Here is a 19,424-nt window from a genome sequence, read left to right on the forward strand (position 1 = left end):
TGGTAATTTTATATTCTGATAAAGAAAATTATTTTTACATAAATTAAAGCCAAAACAAATTTTGTCTAATTTGTGTTAAAAGATATGCATTATCTCTCAGACATACTAAACCTCAGGGAAAAAGATTTTAATGGAAAAAAATAAGCAAATAATTTTATGTTGCATACTGGCTTCATATTGCTGTCCAGATCTTGCTCACACACTGTCCAGATGATTTCAGGAAGTCATGTACAAGATACAGAACTTGTCAACATTAATACATGCTAAAATCCATGACATACGTCCCACTCCATCTCCAGCTCACACATCCATTTTATTTCTTTAATTTAAATCTCACTGAGTTATTGGTGCCTTAGATTTTTTGAGTTCTCCAAGTTGTACTGATATAAGACTTTTGTTGTTGTTGTTGTTGTTGTTGTTAATGCCTTCTTTCAGAGCACTGGGCTTTACTCTGCTTACTCTAGTCAAAGAATTCCTTTGATGTACTTAGTGGACAAGATCTACTGAGCATCTGTTAAAGGTGATCTTGGATAATTGAATTCAAAGATCCACTTTCTATACCGTTGAGTTAAACAGAACTTCAGAAAACTACAAGATACATAGATTTGGATTGTATTTCATAACTTGCAAGAGTAGGAATTTTATAGGAAAAAGTCTGAATTTAGAACATGGCAGGATAGAATTCAGGTGCAGAACATGCGAAGATATTTCTGGATTCCTTTGCACATTAAAAAAAGATGTTGAACTACTGTGGGAAAATCCTAAAGCCAGTAAAAGCCTTGAAGGTTTGAAAAATAAAAAATGACCTTCTATTTCTGGAAAGAAAATAAATTTTAAGAAGCTTAGGGTGTCTGGGTGGCTCAGTCAGTCAAGCATTGGACTTTGGCTCAGGTCACCTCACAGTTCATGAGCATGGAGCCTGCTTCGGATTCTGTGTCTCGCTCTCTCATTGCCCCTCCCCTGCTTGTGCTCTGTCTCTCTCTCTCTCTCTCTTCAAAATAAATACTGAAGAAAAAAAAAACTGAGTCATTATAAGTTCAACTTTGGTTTGGGAATCCACCTCAGAGAAGATTGGCATCCCTGAAACATTTGTTCTCTTTGCCAGCAAGATGCCAGGACAATTTTGTTTAGAAACAGTTGAAGTCAACATGTGGTTGGTGCTGTTTTCTTCAGCACCTATTGGTCCTGAGTATGTAGAAAATCTTAATGTAAGATAATAGCAGAGGTGGCAATCATTGCTGTGCACACCAGTATTAAAACAATCTCTTTTTACATCTGATGCAGATATCAGATTTGGAATTAGCTTAAGATAAACACTGTATTTAGGATAATGGCATCATTATCAATGATAACTTAAGCAACTGATCTCATTTATAGCACATGCAGTGTTTATTTCTTAGCCCAACTATTACCATTTCCTATATACACTGGATCATAAATACTTATATTTGTTGTTTTTATATATAATCTCTAGCATTACTTCAGAGTTTACCTGTAAGTGTGAAGTATGCTGTAACACATTTTTTCTTTAAGGAGTTAGCAATCAAGATAAAATTCAGAGACTATGATTCATTATTAATATGCCCATTTGAGACGGACCCTGAATATGAGAAGCTATCAAAAGTGGACAAAATGAGTTTAGTTTATCTAGCAAGTACTTTCATCTGCTCTACTGTGGAATTGTCTACTTGTTTAACAAACAAATTTTAGAAGTTGAATCATATAAATGGGCAATTGCGACTGTCAAATGTACATGGAATTAAGTGTAATGAATTCTACTGTACATCAAATAATTTAGAAATGGTTGCATTATCTTTGGTAACTACATGAAATTGGAGAATATTAGACTTAAAATGTTTTTTTAAGACATTGTTCATCCATTGTTTTAATTATACTATATAGAGGTGTTAAGTAGCCATGCTGATAGATGCAATAACATGAGTAAAATAAGCAAAAACTCTGTTTTGAGGTTTTTATATCACAGATTGAGCATTTCTTCAGTACAGTTTTCATACTACATATAAATAATTTTGCATAACTTATGTATAGTAATTTTGCAGGCAAAATATTGGTGACACAAATTTAAAGTTGGATAAATATGAAAAATCAGAAAATTCTGTTTACTCTTGCTATAGTAAAAATATTCTTAATAGCATAGAGAAATTTATGAACATCACCTTAAAATGCATTCCAAAGAGAAATGGAAGAGGTGCTATGTGTTTGCATAGAAATGTACTTGTATCCCTTTGGATAGTGGCTGCTTCATAGCACAGAAAACCGGAAGGTAAACAATCGCCAGATGGATGTATTAGACTCTAATCAGCAGCTTAATAGCAATAATTGGGAGGATAGATGCAATTTGAATATTCTGAGTACTGTTGATGTCAGATTCTCAGCTAAGAAAATGGTCTGCTTTCTTTTAAGTCCCTGCATTATCAGCAGTCAGCTTATATCTGTATTAGACATGTCCTTTTTCGCAGGTAATCTGTTTTACTCAGGTAAATCTAATAGGAAATCCTTATGTCAGGAGCTGTGACAAACACTTATGAAGTTGGCTAAACCTGTTAGATTAGAATATTTTTGCACATATTTCTTATTAAGAATAAAGGTTAATTTAGAGCAGTTAGGTCCTGCTGAACAAGAAAGAATTTGGCAACAGTATTTGAGCCTGAAAGTTTTTAAAAAGCTGAACAGAATTGTCGAAGCAAAATTAAGGGTAGAGGAATTAAGCTCACTTTTTTCCCTTAAGTGTCTTTGCAAGGCAATAGAACCTTTGGCAACAGAGCCAAGTAGAAAAATGGAGCCATGCCAGTTGCCACACCATGATAAAGAGAAATTGGTCAGCCCCTGGGTGGCTTAGTGGGTTTAGAGAAATTGGTCATACTTTCTGGAAATAATACCCACAGGAATAAAGCTGACAGCGGTCTGTCCTCTTATTAACATTATCCATTTCTCTCCTTCTCTTTCCTGCTCTTTCTTATGGGCCTTAGTCACTTGGTAATATTATCTGTCACTATTTTTGTCATCTATCACTATTTTTGTTACGTTCCTGAATGTGATGAGTCATTCAGAACAATTAATACCATTCATTGAGATGCCGCTATGTGTAAAAGCTTATGCAAAGGTCTTGGAGCAGAAATATTTTATTCTGGCTAGAGACAGCTACAGAAAATCATAGTGCTGTTTGTATGGGGACATGACTTGGAAAAGTGCAAAGTATTTCACAAGTGCAAAGATGGAGTTGAGAATAGGGAAGTGTCATGCAATCTGAGCTAAGAGAGAAGTAAGAGCTAAGGTCTCAAGCTAGGCCCTGAGGGTCTAGAAATTGTAAATCATCAGTAGTGTTGTTTCCCATGTGGTAATGACAAAGTTGTTTGGTATGAAGGACATTATATGTTTTATAAAGAACTTAGACTACTTCAGTAGGCATTGAAGTACAGGAGGTAAGCAAGAGTTGTATCTTGGTCTGTTTGGCCTGCTCTAACAAAATATCATAAACTGGGAAGCTTATGAACAACAGAAGTTTAATTCTCACAGTTCTGGAGATTGGCAAATTCAAGAGCAAAGCACCAGTAGATTTAATGTCTGATGAGGACCCACTTCCTAGACAGCCATCTTTTTGTCTTTTCACTATAACCTCACATGGTAGAAGGGGCAGGGGAGCTCTCTGGGAAATCTGTTATCAGGGCATACTTTGCATTCATGAGGGCTCTGACTTCATGACCTAATCACCTCCCAAACATTCCCCCCTTCTAATATTACCACGTTAGTGTGTTAGGATTTTAACATATGAAGTTTGGAGGGATACAAATATACAGACCATAGCAAGTTGAGTAGATAGTAAGATACAAAATGAAGAAATGTTGATGTTTTCTGAGCTGGATTTCCATAGAATGGGTTCTGAACTTTATCTGAAATTGGCCAATTCCTAGAATATCAAATGGTACTAATCAAGTGTAAATTACAAGAAATAAGAACTTTCCTATCATACGGTATCACTGATTCCCTACATCTATACATGCCCCCAAATAAGTGAAAATTGCTTGTACTCATATTGAAATAATAGAGTTTATAGGAGATCTAGGCTATCATATACCAAAAGATCCATTCATTTGTATTTATCTAATCATTATTTATTAAAAAGTTACAGTGTATTGGTTTAATATCGCTGCTATAACAACACAAACTAAAAAAAAAAAAAAAATGAACATTTAGTATGCTATAGTTTTGGAACTCAGAAATCAAAACTAGGTCTCCCTGAACTGACATCAAAGAGTTCTCGGAGAGTTGGCTTCTTTCTGGAAGCTCCAGGAGCTAGTGCTTTTACTTGCTCTTTTGAGATTCTAAACTTTGCCTGCATTCCTTGGCTCATTCCTTCCTTCCATCTTAAAAACCAGCAATGGCCTGTCAAATCTTTCTCACACTACATCCAATTCTTTCCCAATAGAAGTAGATGTTTATAAATGCAGATACCATATTTATATTCTTTATATTCCACATTTCAGTGCCTAGTATAGAATCAGTATATGCCAATTATAATAGATGAAATGAGCGAGTTATTAAACAAATGGTGAAAAAAACCTTTCAATTAACACCAAATTCCTTCTCAATTGTTTTATCCTGTTAAAATTAAAGTAATCACTGGATCGCCTGGGTGGTTCAGTCAGTTAAGCATCTGACTTTGACTCAAGTCATGATCTCAGGGTTTGTGTGCTTGAGCCCCAAGTCAGGCTCTGTGCTGACAGCTCAGAGCCTGGAGCCTGCTTCGGATTCTGTGTCTCTGTCTCTCTCTGATCCTACGCTGCTCATGATGTCTCTCTCTCTCTCTCTCTTTCAAAAATAAATAAACATTAATTTTTTAATTGTGAAAATTAGGTTAATCATTTTACTAAATTAACCATCAATAATCTAAAATATCTAACAAAGCCTATCAAGCTATACATATAGTATGAGGCTACCAAATTTTTTGTAGCTTATCCTCTTTTTCTGTACAACTCTAAGAATAGTTTTCCATACAACTCTAAGATTATCTGTTACGAGTCTAACTTGATGGAAGGGAATTCAGTATTCTTTTGTCTTTGTTTGTCAGGATCTCGTCTTGTGGCTTCTGTTTAGCTGGTGTTTATCTGATAACAGGGTCTAAGAGACCACTGCATTCCTGCCACTTGCCCATTTGGGTTTATAATATACCTTTCCTGAGGTTTTTCCACAGCCAAATGCTAGAAAATTCAGATATCGACTCATTACTCCAGGTTGGAGATCTTGAGTGCTGTCTACTTCTTTAGAGTATTAATCCTCAGTAAACACTGAGGTGATTTATTGTCTCAACTTACAGACAAAGAAATTGAAGCTCAGAGCAGTTATGAACTGGACTAGAGGACATAGTGTTGGTAAATAGCTCAGTTGGAACTCTAATTCAGTTTTGTTTTGTTTTTTTGTTTGTTTTTATTCTAAAAGACTGCCTTTAACTATAGTACTACAGAAAGTCTACATTGATTTGGGGTACCTGGGTGGCTCAAGTCGGTTGAGCTTCCGACTTCAGCTCAGGTCATGATCTCACGGTCTGTGAGTTTGAGCCCCGCGTCATGCTTTGTGCTGACAGCTCAGAGCCCGGAGCCTATTTCAGAGTCTGTGTCTCCCTCTCTCTCTGACCCTACCCCTCATGCTCTTCTCTGTCTCAAAAATAAATAAGCAATAATTTTTTTTAAAGAAAATCTACAGTGTTTTTATTTTAAGCATGATTCTATTGTTCATTGGTTTTATATAACTGAAGAGAGATAAAAATAGAAATGGAGGTAGAAATACAGAGAAGAGGAGGGAAAAGAAGAAAAGAGAAGTGAAGAGGGAAAGGGAAGGGAAGGGAAGGGAAGGGAAGGGAAGGGAAGGGAAATAAGACAGCGTACAAGAAAGCATCCCTCAATTCTTTAGGTTTGTTATCATTTGGGATCATAATCCCACTAAGATTATGTATTTCTCTAATTAATAGACCTTATAATTCGGAACCATATTTGCAATCCTGGATGGAATGCCACATGGATTGGTGGTCAGTTTTCATAGATCCAAGAATTTAATTTGCTTTAACTAGTTTTGAGGGAAGGAATTTTATTATAGGGCATTTGATAATTTATCTAATTTCTTGGAAGATCAGCACACTATTCTTGGATAGATACGGACAAAATGCCAAAAAGATTCCTTCCTGGAAGGATAGGGTATGCTGCCAGAGCAAAAGCATGAAAGGGAAAAGAGAATGGGATATGGGGTTTTCAGGAATAAATATGTAGATTTTTATTTTATTATTTTTTTAAGAGAGAGAGAGAATGAGAAAATAAGGATTTGAGAATTGGCAGTTGAATGTGTGGTTTGAGGTACTTATGGTTAGAAAAAATAAGGTTTTCTGAGAAGTGTGAGATAAGACAATATTTATCTAGTTTTCCCAACAGATTTTTTTTTAATTTTGACATTGATTATATTGTTTTATTTTATTTCATTTTTTTTAATCTTTTGACACCTTCACCCATTTCTCCCACCCATTACCCTCTGCCTCTGACTTCTGTATCTGTCCTCTGTGTCTACAAGTTTAGTTTTTTGTTTGTTTGGGGGCTTTTTGTTCTTTGTTTTATTTTTGTTCTTTGTTTTTTACATTCCACAAGAAAGACCATAGAGTATTTGCCTTTCTCTGTCTGACTTATTTCACTTAGCATAATGCCCTTGGGGTCCATCCGTGTTATCACAAATAGATTTCATTCTTTTTTACGTCTGAATAATACTTTATTATGTGTGTGAGTATATGTGTATACATGTGTGTGCGTGTGTGCGTGTGTGTGTGTGTGTGTGTGTGAAATCTTATTTATCCATTCATCCATTGATGGACTTAGGTTGTTTCTGTATCTTGGCTATTGTAAATAGTGCTGCAATGAACATGGGGGGTGCAAATGTATTTATGACTTAATGTTTTCTTGGAGGGGGGTGGGGGTAAATTCCCAGAAGTGGAATTGCTGGATGATGTGGTAGCTCTGTTTTTAATTTTGTTAAGGAACCTCTGTACTGTTTTCCACAGTGGCCTTACCAGTTTACATGCCCAGCAACAGTGCAAAAGGGTTCCCTTTTCTCCACATCCTCACCAACACTTGTTATTTTTTTCTTTCTTTTTGATAATAGCCATTCTGTCAGGTGTAAGGTGATACCTCATTGTAGTTTTGAGCTGCATTTCCCTGGTTAATGATACTGAGCATCTTTTCATGTACCTGTTGGTTATCTGCATGTCTTCTTTGGAAAAACACCTATCCCTTTTAATCTATTTGTTTTCACTATGGCGCTGCCTTCAATAATTGTGCCTGATGTTACTTTAATTCCTCTAATTTCCTTTCTGAAGAAAAAGGATGGGATGGGAGGAGAAGTTGCCTGGCTATGTGGAATACTTTCAGCCAATCCTCTGGTTGTCAGATCTGTCTTCGTTCTCATTCTAACAGTTATATAGCTTTTCTGTGGTCCCACAATACCAGGAGGTTGGTTTGTTTGGGGGTGGGGATGTGCGCTGCTGGCTCAGATTTCAGATTTCTTGTGTCCATCTGCTTTCCAGTTTCCTTTTCTTGTTGCTGTCTACTCTCGAGGTGCTTAGATTTTACATGGATTTCTTAGCTTAAAATGTACTTTCTTCTCTACCATCTGCTTAAAATATATACATATAATTATCTATTTAGCTATACATATTTATTAATGTAGAGTTTTCATATTCATTTTTAAAGAACTTAAAGTCTGTGTTAAAACCAAGCTAAATACTGCATACATGGTTATAAAATGTAACAAATAATAAATACTTGATTTTATGTGAATATTGGTAAAGGGTAAGAGCTGATATTTACTTAGTTTCTCAGGACCAAATGGCAGTTAACATTATGAATTTGGTTTTAACTTTCTTCTTTCTTTGTTCATTAATGCTTAAAGAGAGAGCCAGTTTAAAAAAAAAAATTGAAGTTGTCTTTTCTTTGAAATATGTCTTAATAAAGCAATCTACTAGGAAAGAATCAGAACTTCATGAATAATCATTTCTATATAATGGTAAATATTCTGGAACTAACTGGTTTTAACACTACTTAATTTAGTGCATGCCAAGATTTGATGAAAGCTTCAATGCAGTTCTAAAAATATTGGTACATAAACTCAGACAAGTATATAGAAAGATTCATATGTTGTTCAAATTGTCTCTAAGAGATGAATATAAAGTACACATATAAAAAGTAAGACACATTTCCATAAGCCACATGGTATAATATCATTACTTTGCAGTTTTATAAGTTAGTTTTAAAGCTTTAGTGACAAATATAGAATGAAATTTATTAATGTATACAAAATTCAGTTTTTCAGTGTATTCATGTTGTATAATTAGGTTATTAGCTACATAATTTAATACACTTTTATGTGGTAAAAACAGTTTAACTGTTAACAGCTGCCTTTAAAATAGCTTTACATTTATTCAGATTTAAATTACCTGTTGCCTTGAGTAAGTAATTATAATCTTATCCTAACACTATGTAACATATGGTGTTTATATTCTTCTCAAGAACTCCTTGAGGGGAAAAAATAGAGAAACAATAATATAAATAGTGATTTAAGGAACCAATGCCAAAAATATGTACAAAGATTAATGGTAGTTAGTAGGATATTAGATAGTTGTTAAAGTATTTGAATTTGTCTTATTGGATTATTGACTCATGAGATTGTATTTTCAATTTTTTGCTAGGTGTTGGCATTTTTACATAATATATTCATTTTGAGTGATCTGTTTTAAATTGAGGTTATATATATTTTTTATTATTATTGTTGAATTCATTTTAAGCTATGTGTTCCTCTTTCTGAATAACAAAGCATTATTTTATGTCTTTATTTACATTTTAGACTTCAACATTTACAAGGCAGATAACCTAGTATTTTTTAATTAAAAAGTATAAGACATAATATTTAAGACCACACTAAAAGTTATTAACACAAAATCCTAGCATATTTACACGTGATTTTAAAATGGGGTATGCTCAAATGTTTGCTCAGAAGTCATCTGTTTAGAATGTCGCTCTGCTAAACCACAAAGCCTCTTTATTTATTTTTTTTAACGTTTTTTTAATTTATTTTTGAGACAGAGAGAGACAGAGCATGAACGGGGGAGGGTCACAGAGAGAGGGAGACACAGAATCTGAAACAGGCTCCAGGCTCTGAGCTGTCAGCACAGAGCCCGTCGCGGGGCTTGAACCCACGGACCGTGAGATCATGACCTGAGCCGAAGCCGGACGCTTAACCGACTGAGCCACCCAGGCGCCCCCACAAAGCCTCTTTAAACTCATGGTTTATCTAAAAGGTAATCATAGTAGAGGATTTAATTTGGTGAGTGCTTCTAATGGGCTAGACAGATTTTAAAATGTTTACATATATTTTTCTCAGGAAAAACTCCATAAATTAGGCTGGGCATTTTGAATCCCATTTTTCCTAAGGAATCGTCTAGAGCCTTTAATATGTGTAATTTTTTTTTTTAATTTTTTTTTAACCTTTATTTTTGAGACAGAGAGAGACAGAGCATGAATGGGGGAGGGTCAGAGAGAGAGAGGGAGACACAGAATCCGAAACAGGCTCCAGGCTCTGAGCTGTCAGCACAGAGCCCGACGCGGGGCTCAAACTCACGACCGTGAGATCATGACCTGAGCCGAAGTCAGACGCTCAACCGACTGAGCCACCCAGGCGCCCCTTTTTTTTAATGTTCATTTATTTTTGAGACAGAGAGAGACAGAGCATGAATGGGGGAGGGTCAGAGAGAGGGAGACAGAATCTGAAACAGGCTCCAGGCTCTGAGCTGTCAGCACAGAGCCCAACGCGAGGCTCGAACTCATGGACCGCAAGATCAGGACCTGAGCCGAAGTCTGACGCTTAACCGACTGAGCCACCCAGGCGCCCCTAATATTTCTAATACATCTCTAATAAATGGCAGAGCCATACTGGTTTCAAAACCTATGCTTGAAGCTACCATGCTATTTTCAATATTGTACCTTGAGCTATATGCAATTGTCTATCACTTGTATTAATTGGTTGAAGATGGGGACTAGATCAGAGTACCTTTTATGACCACTCAAAGGATGTTTTGACTAGGTAATTCAGTATCATAGAAGAGCTTATTATCATAATTTTTATTAACATGAACTATGGTAAATACTTTAAATAAATCTAAATAGCCTATAGTTCTTTCTCAAATGCAGTTAACACCTCTGCTTCTGTAGAATGATTTATGACTCATATTACCTTGGGATTTAAGGAAACTATTATCTTCTGAATTCATAAGAGAGGAGACTGTTTTCTCTCTAACTTTATCTAGATTGCTTTTAGGGGTTTAGATAAATATGGGCCTAAAGTAATGTGTTAGTCTACATCTGGATCAGCATATTAATGCTTAACTTTTTTTTTTTTTTAAGAATACTCTAATTTCTGGTGAGTCATTTTTCAGATATTAGGAGGAGTTTTAATCCTAGGAGGTGAAAGCTTTGGAAATTAATCTGAAATGACATTAACTAATATGTAAAGATGTAAATACTATGTTGTCTTAGTTCACAGTCCTCCCCCACTGCTGACTTTCTTTGCTCTAGACACTCACTACCTGATTGATCTCATACCATCTATGACCTGATGCCTCCAATTTTTTTTTTTTTTACTTCAATCACAGACTTCTCTGAGTTGCAAACTCTTATATACAAATACCTGCTCTGTATCTCTACTTGCATATCTACCAGGAATCACCCAATAAACAAAAACATAAGAACTTTTTACTCTTAGTCCATTTTATCCATGTTACTGTCCCAAATCTATTCATCTCTGGGTCTCCATATCTCCTTCACAATTTCAATAAGTAGTTTTGACTCCTTCATTGCTCAGGCCAAAGCTAGTGGGGGAGGGGTGATGAGGGAACGAAAGAAAGAATAGAATTTTATTCTTGATTCTTCTCATTCTTTCCCACACCCATTGCATCCTTAGCAAGTTACTTCTGCCTTGAAAATACGTAAATATATCCCAAATTTGTCCATTTCTTGCACTTACACTACCATCACCACCATCATCTCTCACCTAGGCTATCCCACCTATTTCTTACTGGTCTTCCTGTTTCCATTCTTGTGTCACCTATAATCCATTTTCCACATAGAAACCAGAATTTTCTTTATAAAAGATAAATTAGATTATGTCATTCCTCTGCTTAAAATGCTCCAGTAGTGTCCCAAGGTTAAAACACAAGGTTAAAGTGAAACTACTTTCCAAGGCCTGTGAGCCTTATGTGTTCTAGCCCATGGTAGATCTCCGATCTCATCTCTGATTTCTTTTGCATATCATTTCTGGATTTGGCCAAGCTGACCTTCATGTTGTTTCTCAAACTGGCCAAGTTTTCTCTCCTTTCTCAGGACACATGTACTAACTTTATCTTTTGTTTCTATCTTTCATTCTGTAGATTACCATATGGATCATTCTGTCATTGAATTTAAGAATCTGTACCTCTGTTAGCTCATAAGAAGAACCTTCTACAACCCTTCCTAAAAAAGCTTTCATATTCCAGCTCCTCTTCCTACTTTGTTTTTCTTCATGGCATTTATTATTTTTCATTGCACAAAACCTTTGTCATCTGGCATGGCATTTTATATGTATATTTAAAATCAGTTTTGCTCAGTGAAATAGAAGCTCAGCATGGACAGAAACCTGTTCTCTGTTGTTCCCTCAGTTCATGCAACAATGACTAGCACAGAATACCTATTTATTAAATATTTGTTAAATGAAAAAGGTATTGCTGTTTCATGTTGTATGTTTTTCATTCATATGTTTATGTGTATATGACATGCCCATATACCTAAATGTGTATGTGTATATATGTATGATATGCAGAGTGAGGGTTTATTTTCATTGTTTATATTAACAGAAATGATAATATGACTTTCTATTATACTGAATTATCTAACCAAAATATCAATAAATTGAATCTAGACCTAGATTCTAGATGACCTAGAATTAGCCAGACAATTAGCCAGACAATTAGCCAGACATCTTGAACTTGTATAGTTCAAGATGCAACCTGTAGTCCAGAAAAAAAGAAAGAGTCGAGTGTTTTAATCTGATGTAACCCATTTGGTGAGGTTATTTAACACTGTTGTGTATTTTTCCCTTGACTACATCTAATTTTTTTCTGACTTGAAAATCTTGGTAACATTTTTGGTACTTTTAGTTAGAAACGGTGTTCAGCTGCAAAACAAAACAAAAACCAGAAAACAGAAAGCAGTTGTGGTTTTGGAGTGGTGTTGGGGGTCCAGAGCCAATGGCCAAGAAAGAATTTTTAAGACGCCTTTGGTACAAAAAGGTGGTTTTATTAAAGCATGGTGACAGGACCCTTAGGCAGGAAGAGTTGCACTGGAGTTGTGAAGAGTGACTGATTATTTACCATGGAGTTGGGAGGGTAGGGTGATAAGGAAAAAGGGAGGTTTCCAAAAGGACCTTCATATGCTAAAGAGGACTCTTAAGATAATGGAGTAATGGAGGCCTTGCTATTTTTGAGCTATTTTTCACTCAAGCAAAGCATTAATGGAGTTCCTGGAGGAATGTTATACTCTTATTTGCCTCAAGTATTTGTCAATGGGCTACAGATTATAAAGAAATGTGATGTTATTTACATTTTTTTTTTCTTGCCTTTGTTCCCCACATCACTGTGGAGGGGAGGATGATGTTAGGGCTCCAGGAAACTGAATCTATGGGTCTAGAGGTTAGGGTATTGATAAGATCATCTTTTTCTTGTAATTTACTAGAGCATTTGTAAAATGGTGGTGACTAACTTCCTGCATGACTGTGATCTCTCTCAGTTAACCCTTTGTTTTCTGTCCTTTCCTTTGTTCTTGGGCAGCCAGAAGTGCCTGAGGAATGTCACACATATCCCACCCCTGGGGGGGGGGGGGGGTTTAGCTTGTGCTTTGGCCTCAGCTTGCCTTTGGCTCCCTCATCACAGTGATTTAAATTCTATTGTATTTATTCTTACAGAAAATCGGTCTGGGGATGGCAGCACAGAGTGGGTAATAGGGCTGTTCCTAGAAGTGTGTGGGACCCTAACTCCTATTATATCATTCTGCTCTGCTTTTCTTATCTCCAGCTACTGTATTAAAGGCTACTTCATAGTTTGGTGGAGTTCATTTCTTCACAAGTGTTTCAGGTAGTAGTAGGGAGAAAATGGGGAAGGAGAAAAGAGACACTCTTGCTAGTTGAGTTGGCTTCAGAATGAGGAGCCCCTTAGAGACACCACACAGCATTTCTGCTTATGTGTGATTGGCCAACCTCACTGAAAAGAAAGCTGGAAAAATGTAATCTTTTAATTAGAAATGTTGCCAGTGCCAGAGTCTGCATTGTGTGAATGGAGGTCTCGGTCCTTGGATTCCCCAGGAGATTTATGTGGGAATCCACACAGGAATAAAGAAGGAAAGTAGCAAGCACAAAGCAATTTATTAAAGCAAAAGTACAATCCCAAGGTGGGAGAGCAGTTGAGGTGAACTGGCCATGGGTTGTTTTGGGATTGGATGTTTGTTGCCTCTCTGGGCTGGGAAGACCTGTGAGTACAGTGGGGTGGTGCCTCCTCCAGTCATTTGGGAAACTCCTTCCCCAGGTTCAAAAGGGGAGTTTTTGACCCTCCAAGGTTTCTGTCTGAACTGTCAGCCTTCCTCCATAAAAGGGGGTATAACCCTAATGAAAATGTATTATAATGAGGCTAGGGGTTATCCTGGGGCAGGGGTGGAAGAGGAGAGCTGCAGGCTCTGCTTCTGTGGCTCTCGGTCTGTTAGCCCTAAGGTCTTAGAAGTCACAAGGTCAGGATGCTGTGGCTCCAGGTTTTTAACCTGTAACCTATCTATCACAGTCCTTGCCTTCAGCTCATACCTGTCATTCCTTCCTCAAGGACTTGGAACACTGCCTCAGGGCCTTCCTTCCTGGCTCCTATCTAGGTTCTACCTAACACAAACACTGCTATCCCAAAATAACATCAAGTTTGTCTTGCTGGGTAGAAGAGGTATTGGATACTGGTGGACAAATAGTCTATTTCAAACATATCTCTGAGATTTTTGTAGAACTCATTCTACTGTTAGCATAGTTATTGGCATATGTTTATTTTTCCATATCTTCTTTATGCATCCCACCCCCATATGTCGCATTGTTGTGTTCTTTCTGTAATTTGCCATCTCATCTCACAGTGTATTTTACACAATAGTCAGTAAATACTTGTTAAATTTAGATTCAAATGACTGAAACCTATTAGCTTGATTTCATTAGCACCTTAATCTGGCAGATGCTGAAAAGCTGGAAAAGCCTTGTCTTTCATGTTGTCAGCACTTCTGCAGTTACCTTAAAAACAAGAAAAATGAATATATTCTGTTTACTACTGGATTCTCATATAAATGGCCAAAGTGCCTACTTAAATATGAAAGAAAACACTACGGAGGTGTCAACAGACTTGGAAAGAGAAGTATTAGCAATGCAAACACAATTAACTGTGATTTGTATGAAATAAAATAAACAAAAACTTGAACCTCCTAAAGTAATTTGTGAATAAAAGGGCTATTAATTACCTTAATGAAGGTAAACAAGGAAGAAAAATCCAACAGTATTTGTTTGTGGGCTAAATTATATGCAACATGGAACTTACATTTTTAAAGTGTTTCCCATTTTATTCAGAATATATTATTTTACCTAAAATCAAGCTTTTAAAATAAATAAGATAATATATAATATGAAATTGCTTACTTTCTTTTTAAATGCCAAATACCATCTCCATGGTTTGTATAAATTTGTAGTGATGTCATTAACATGACATTTGTCTCTATGTTCAACTTCTCTGCATACAAATACAAGAAACTTAAGGGGAGCCTGGATGGCTCAGTCAGTTGGGTGTCTGACTTTGGCTCAGGTCATCATCTCCCAGTTTGTGAATTTGAGCCCAGCCGTCGGACTCTTTGCTGATTGCTCAGAGCCTGGAGCCTGCTTCAGATTGTTTCCCTCTCTCTGTCTCTGCGCCTCCCGTCCTGGTGCTCTGTCTCTCGCTCTCTCTAAAAAATAAATAAACATTAAAAAAATAAAAAAATAAAAAATACAAGCAACTTATGAAGGTTTTTCAGGGATGATTCTTGAAGAATACCCTGTATCAAAATAATCAACTTAGGGTTTTTTGTTTGTTTGTTTATGATATTATGTAATATTATTATCCAATTATCACTGAGAGCTTTATGTCATGTGCAAAATAGCCTCTATTTTAAAATTAGAGGTTCTTATGATACACACACACACACACACACATGAATTTTCTTAAATTTTATAATAATTGAAAAGGTGAAAATTATGTTCTCAGTTCAAATAATGAACTGGTAAAGGACAAGAACATATATATATATATATATATATATATATATATACACACACATATATATATACATACATATGTATATACATGTATATACATGTATGTGTATATATATATATATATATATATATATATGACTTTCCAATATTGAATTATCTAACCAAAACATCCTATGAGGAACACAAGTGTCCATTGATAGAAGAATGGATAAAGAAAATGTGATACACACCTACACACACACTGTAATATATATGTAACATATAATTAACATATATGTAATATAAACATACAGAGAACTGAATATTAGTCATAAAAAAGAATATGATTTTGCCCTTTCCACAACATGGACCTAGAGTGTATTATGCTAAGTGAAGTATATCAGACAAAGACAAATATGATTTCATGTATATGTGGAGTCTAAAAAACAAAAGAGCAAACAAATAAATAAACATACTTAAATACAGAGAATAAACTCATGGTTGCCAGAGAAAGGGTGGGTGGGGGGAACGGGTGAAATAGATAAAAAGGATTAAGAGATACAAGCTTCCAGTTATAAAATAAGTATATCACAGAGATGAAAAGTACAGCATAGGGAATACAGTGAATAAGATTAAAATAATATTGTATGGTGACATATGTTGATTATGCTTATTGTGGTGAGTATGGAGTAATGTATAGGATTGTTGAATCTATATGTTGTACAACTGACATTGATGTAACATTGTGTGTCGAGTGTACTTCAGTAAAAAAGAAAAATGTAGGCAAAGCTCCAAGTGCGAAGAAAGGACTACTGAGGTATATAACAGCTCTGTTTCTTACATCAAAATTAAGCCCCCTTTTCTCTCATCAAGAGAAAAGGAACCAATTTATATTCTTAAAATCAAAATAATAAAGATGTGAAATAAAAAAATATGTAGTGCTTTTTATCTTTGATGTGCTAATGGGAAATTTGCTTGGTAACTTAAAAACACACTAATTACAGAATAAAAACCTTAAAATTTTTATGTTAGGGAAAAAAAATAAGATGGTTATCATCTAATACACAAGTATTCGAATACATTGATAAGTTGTCAGTGGTAATTTATCAAAAAAATCCAAATAGAATTTCATAAATACAATTTAGATAGTAGTTATAAAATCCAGTATGCACCTTCTACTTGATTTTACCATTTCTCTCTCTATATATAATAGGTTATATTATATATACATATATTTATATTATAACATATTATATATAATAATAAATAATATTAATTTTATTATGATGCTATAGGTTTGATGAAAAGTGGACAGTTTTGGAAAGATATGAAAAGACAAAAAGTATGAGCTCAGGGTAGTAAAGGGAAGTGGGCCTGTTTGTTCACATTCCCCTCTCCTTCCCTTTTCTTCAGAAACAAGGATGCTCCTCTCCTCTAGGTATAGGAAAGGCACCTGCCACACCAGGGTTTTATGACCTGCTTTGAAGAAGGTCAGAAAGTCCTTCTTGCATATGCCATTTCTAAAATTTTTTATAACTTGAAAGGCTCCTGGGTGGCTCAGTTTATTAAGCTTCTGACTTCAGCTCAGGTCATGATCTCAAGGTTTGTCTCTGTGCTGACAGCTCAGAGCCTGGAACCTGCTTTGGATTCTGTGTCTTCCTTTCTTTCTGCTCCTCCCCTGCTTATGCTCTGTTTCTCTCTCTCTCAAAAATAAATAAACAATAAATAAATAAATAATTTCTTTTTGTGGCTTGAAATATTTAATATATCATGTTGCCATACTTTAGGGTAGTGTGTCCTGAACCCATCAATGCCAAATTAAATGTGATTTTTAGGTGTGTTTTCCATCATACGTTCAATGATTTTATATTATTGTGTTCAAGTCAACCAATGTGTACTCAATCCTTTTAACCAAAGATTATTGTGCCACATCCTATAAAGGATGCTAAACTGAGGAAGATACAGACCGTGTTTTCCAAAAGATTAAAAATAGTGTGTTGAATTAGAAAATAACAAAAGTGGGCTGCCTGGGTAGCTCATTCAGTTAAGCGTTCAACTCTTGGTCTTGGCTGAGGCCATAATCTCAAGGTTCATGAGTTCAAGCCTCTCTGCAGGCTCTGCACTGATGTCATGGAGCCTGCTTGGGATTCTCTCTCCCTTTCTCTCTCTGCTTCTCCCTCTCTCTCTCTCTCGCTCTCAAAATAACTAAGTAAACATTAAAAAAAAGAACAAATCCTATAATAGCATGACTAAGCTAGTGAATTGGGAGTAGTTCACATGATGATGATGGTGATGGTTAAGAGGGATAAACTGCTTGGAGGGAGGGGGAGCTTAATGATATTTGGGACTATGGTACCTGAGTTTTCCCCATTTTGTCAGGATCTCTTACTACCATTCTATGTCATCCCTCCAATCTCTTTTTTCTTAAATCCTTTTTTGTCTGTATTGGGACAGCTTTTACCTTTTCCTAAGACATCTGTATGACCAAAGGTTAGGCATCCTTAAAGTCCAACAGCAACTATCAAAATCTCTTAGTAATGTTTCCAGACAACAATACTTCCTCCCAAGTAGTGGCCTGTATCTTTCCTTCATGCTTATTCTTTCAAAAGGACCTCTCAAAATAAGCTTGATTGTAGTACCTGTGACAGTGCATTAGAATAATTTATGTATTTCTCCATTAGACTGTAATGGATCTAATAAGTATGTTGTCTTATTTATCTCAGAATCAGTTGTGCATAATTCATTGTCTACAGTGTCTAATCAATAATAGATTTATAATAAATCTCACTGAATAGAAAGGATAACTAGAAAATTGCATCCAGTTTTCTTTTTTTTCAGAATGTTGGGGAAGAGAAAAAAACAAACTCAAACTACCTCAGCAAAAGTGAGTGTATTTTGTAAATAAAATGGGGATTTAAGGAGGAAAATAGTCTCAGAAGTAAAATAGCTAGAGTCAGCAGTGTGCGGGTAAATGTGTAATAATCAACTTTAAAGCAACAACAAAAACTGAACTGTAGCATCTGACAATTAACTGTTGTGTCATTGTTCCACCATGCCAGTTTCAAGCTACCAAGTCAAGTCACTGAACTTGGAGTTGGGAAAAGATAATCATAGCTCTTGCAAATTGGTACAAGACCACACAAGCAGAGAACTCCTGGTGAACTGGAAAATCATCATCTCTTAGTATTCATTGTGGTACTCATGGTTAGATAACTGAACAGCCACCAGATTAGTCTATCACCTTCCTCACTCCTCTGCTGTGCTGCTTTTCTATACTTGTCTTTTCCCCTCTGCTGTTTCTTACCTTCTCTCAATTTTCCTTTGTTTCTAGCCAGTAACTTCTACTTGAGATGGGCTTTCATTGTCCGTTCATTCCTACCATGTCATGTCTTCTGTTCACTGATGCTTCTATGCTTTGCTATCGAATATCTATTTTCTACTCTCCTACAAACATTTGGGATGGATGATACTCAGACTATTCAGAAAAAATTTTATTGATTTGGTAAGTTACTATCTAATGCAAAATGCCAAGGTTAGTGCCCCCATGAACAGTGTCTTTGTGTGTTTTTGCCAAAGTCACCTTTGGGTCCAAGCTGCTTCCACCCACCAATACCCAGCTGTGGCTAGCATCACAGAATCACATGATATGGTAAAGCAAGACCTGTAAATAAGACATTTCTCAGAAATAACTATAGGACCAAGAAGTTCTCCAATGCTTTACTTTGTGTATATAGCTTCCTGTGAGAGAGGGCACTGGGGTAGACTATAGATTTCTCAAGGACAGAAGAAAGCATGTGCCACAATTTATAAATCTCTATGATGTTAGTGTTTTCATATGCATAAAATACTGTTAACATAAGCTGATTTTACAGAAAATTAGGATTTTCCTGTAAACTTGATCTCATGGCCATCAGTTGTGATTCCTTTTTCCTAAAATGTCCAGATGCTACCTTTAAATTTAAATACAGCGGAAAACTTATATTTATAGATTTCTGAAACATTTTAGGAAAATGAAACTATGAGATATAAGCATTTTAAACATATTA

At 35.7% G+C, this 19,424-nt stretch overlaps 1 protein-coding gene and 1 long non-coding RNA gene across 3 annotated transcripts in view; one reads left to right on the forward strand and one right to left on the reverse strand.

Moving 5' to 3' along the window:
* LOC125923682 (uncharacterized) overlaps positions 1-9,733 on the reverse strand; it is a 1,073,698-nt gene extending 1,063,965 nt beyond the window's left edge. The window contains exon 1 of the long non-coding RNA XR_007458132.1: positions 9,687-9,733. This is a non-coding gene — a long non-coding RNA (uncharacterized LOC125923682). The remainder of the gene's footprint in view (positions 1-9,686) is intronic.
* Positions 1-19,424, forward strand: part of CCSER1 (coiled-coil serine rich protein 1) — an 843,785-nt gene that overhangs the window by 523,046 nt on the left and 301,315 nt on the right. The window lies entirely within an intron of this gene.

This window comes from Panthera uncia, chromosome B1 (genome assembly GCF_023721935.1).
Source record: "Panthera uncia isolate 11264 chromosome B1, Puncia_PCG_1.0, whole genome shotgun sequence".
Taxonomy (NCBI): Eukaryota; Metazoa; Chordata; class Mammalia; order Carnivora; family Felidae; genus Panthera; species Panthera uncia.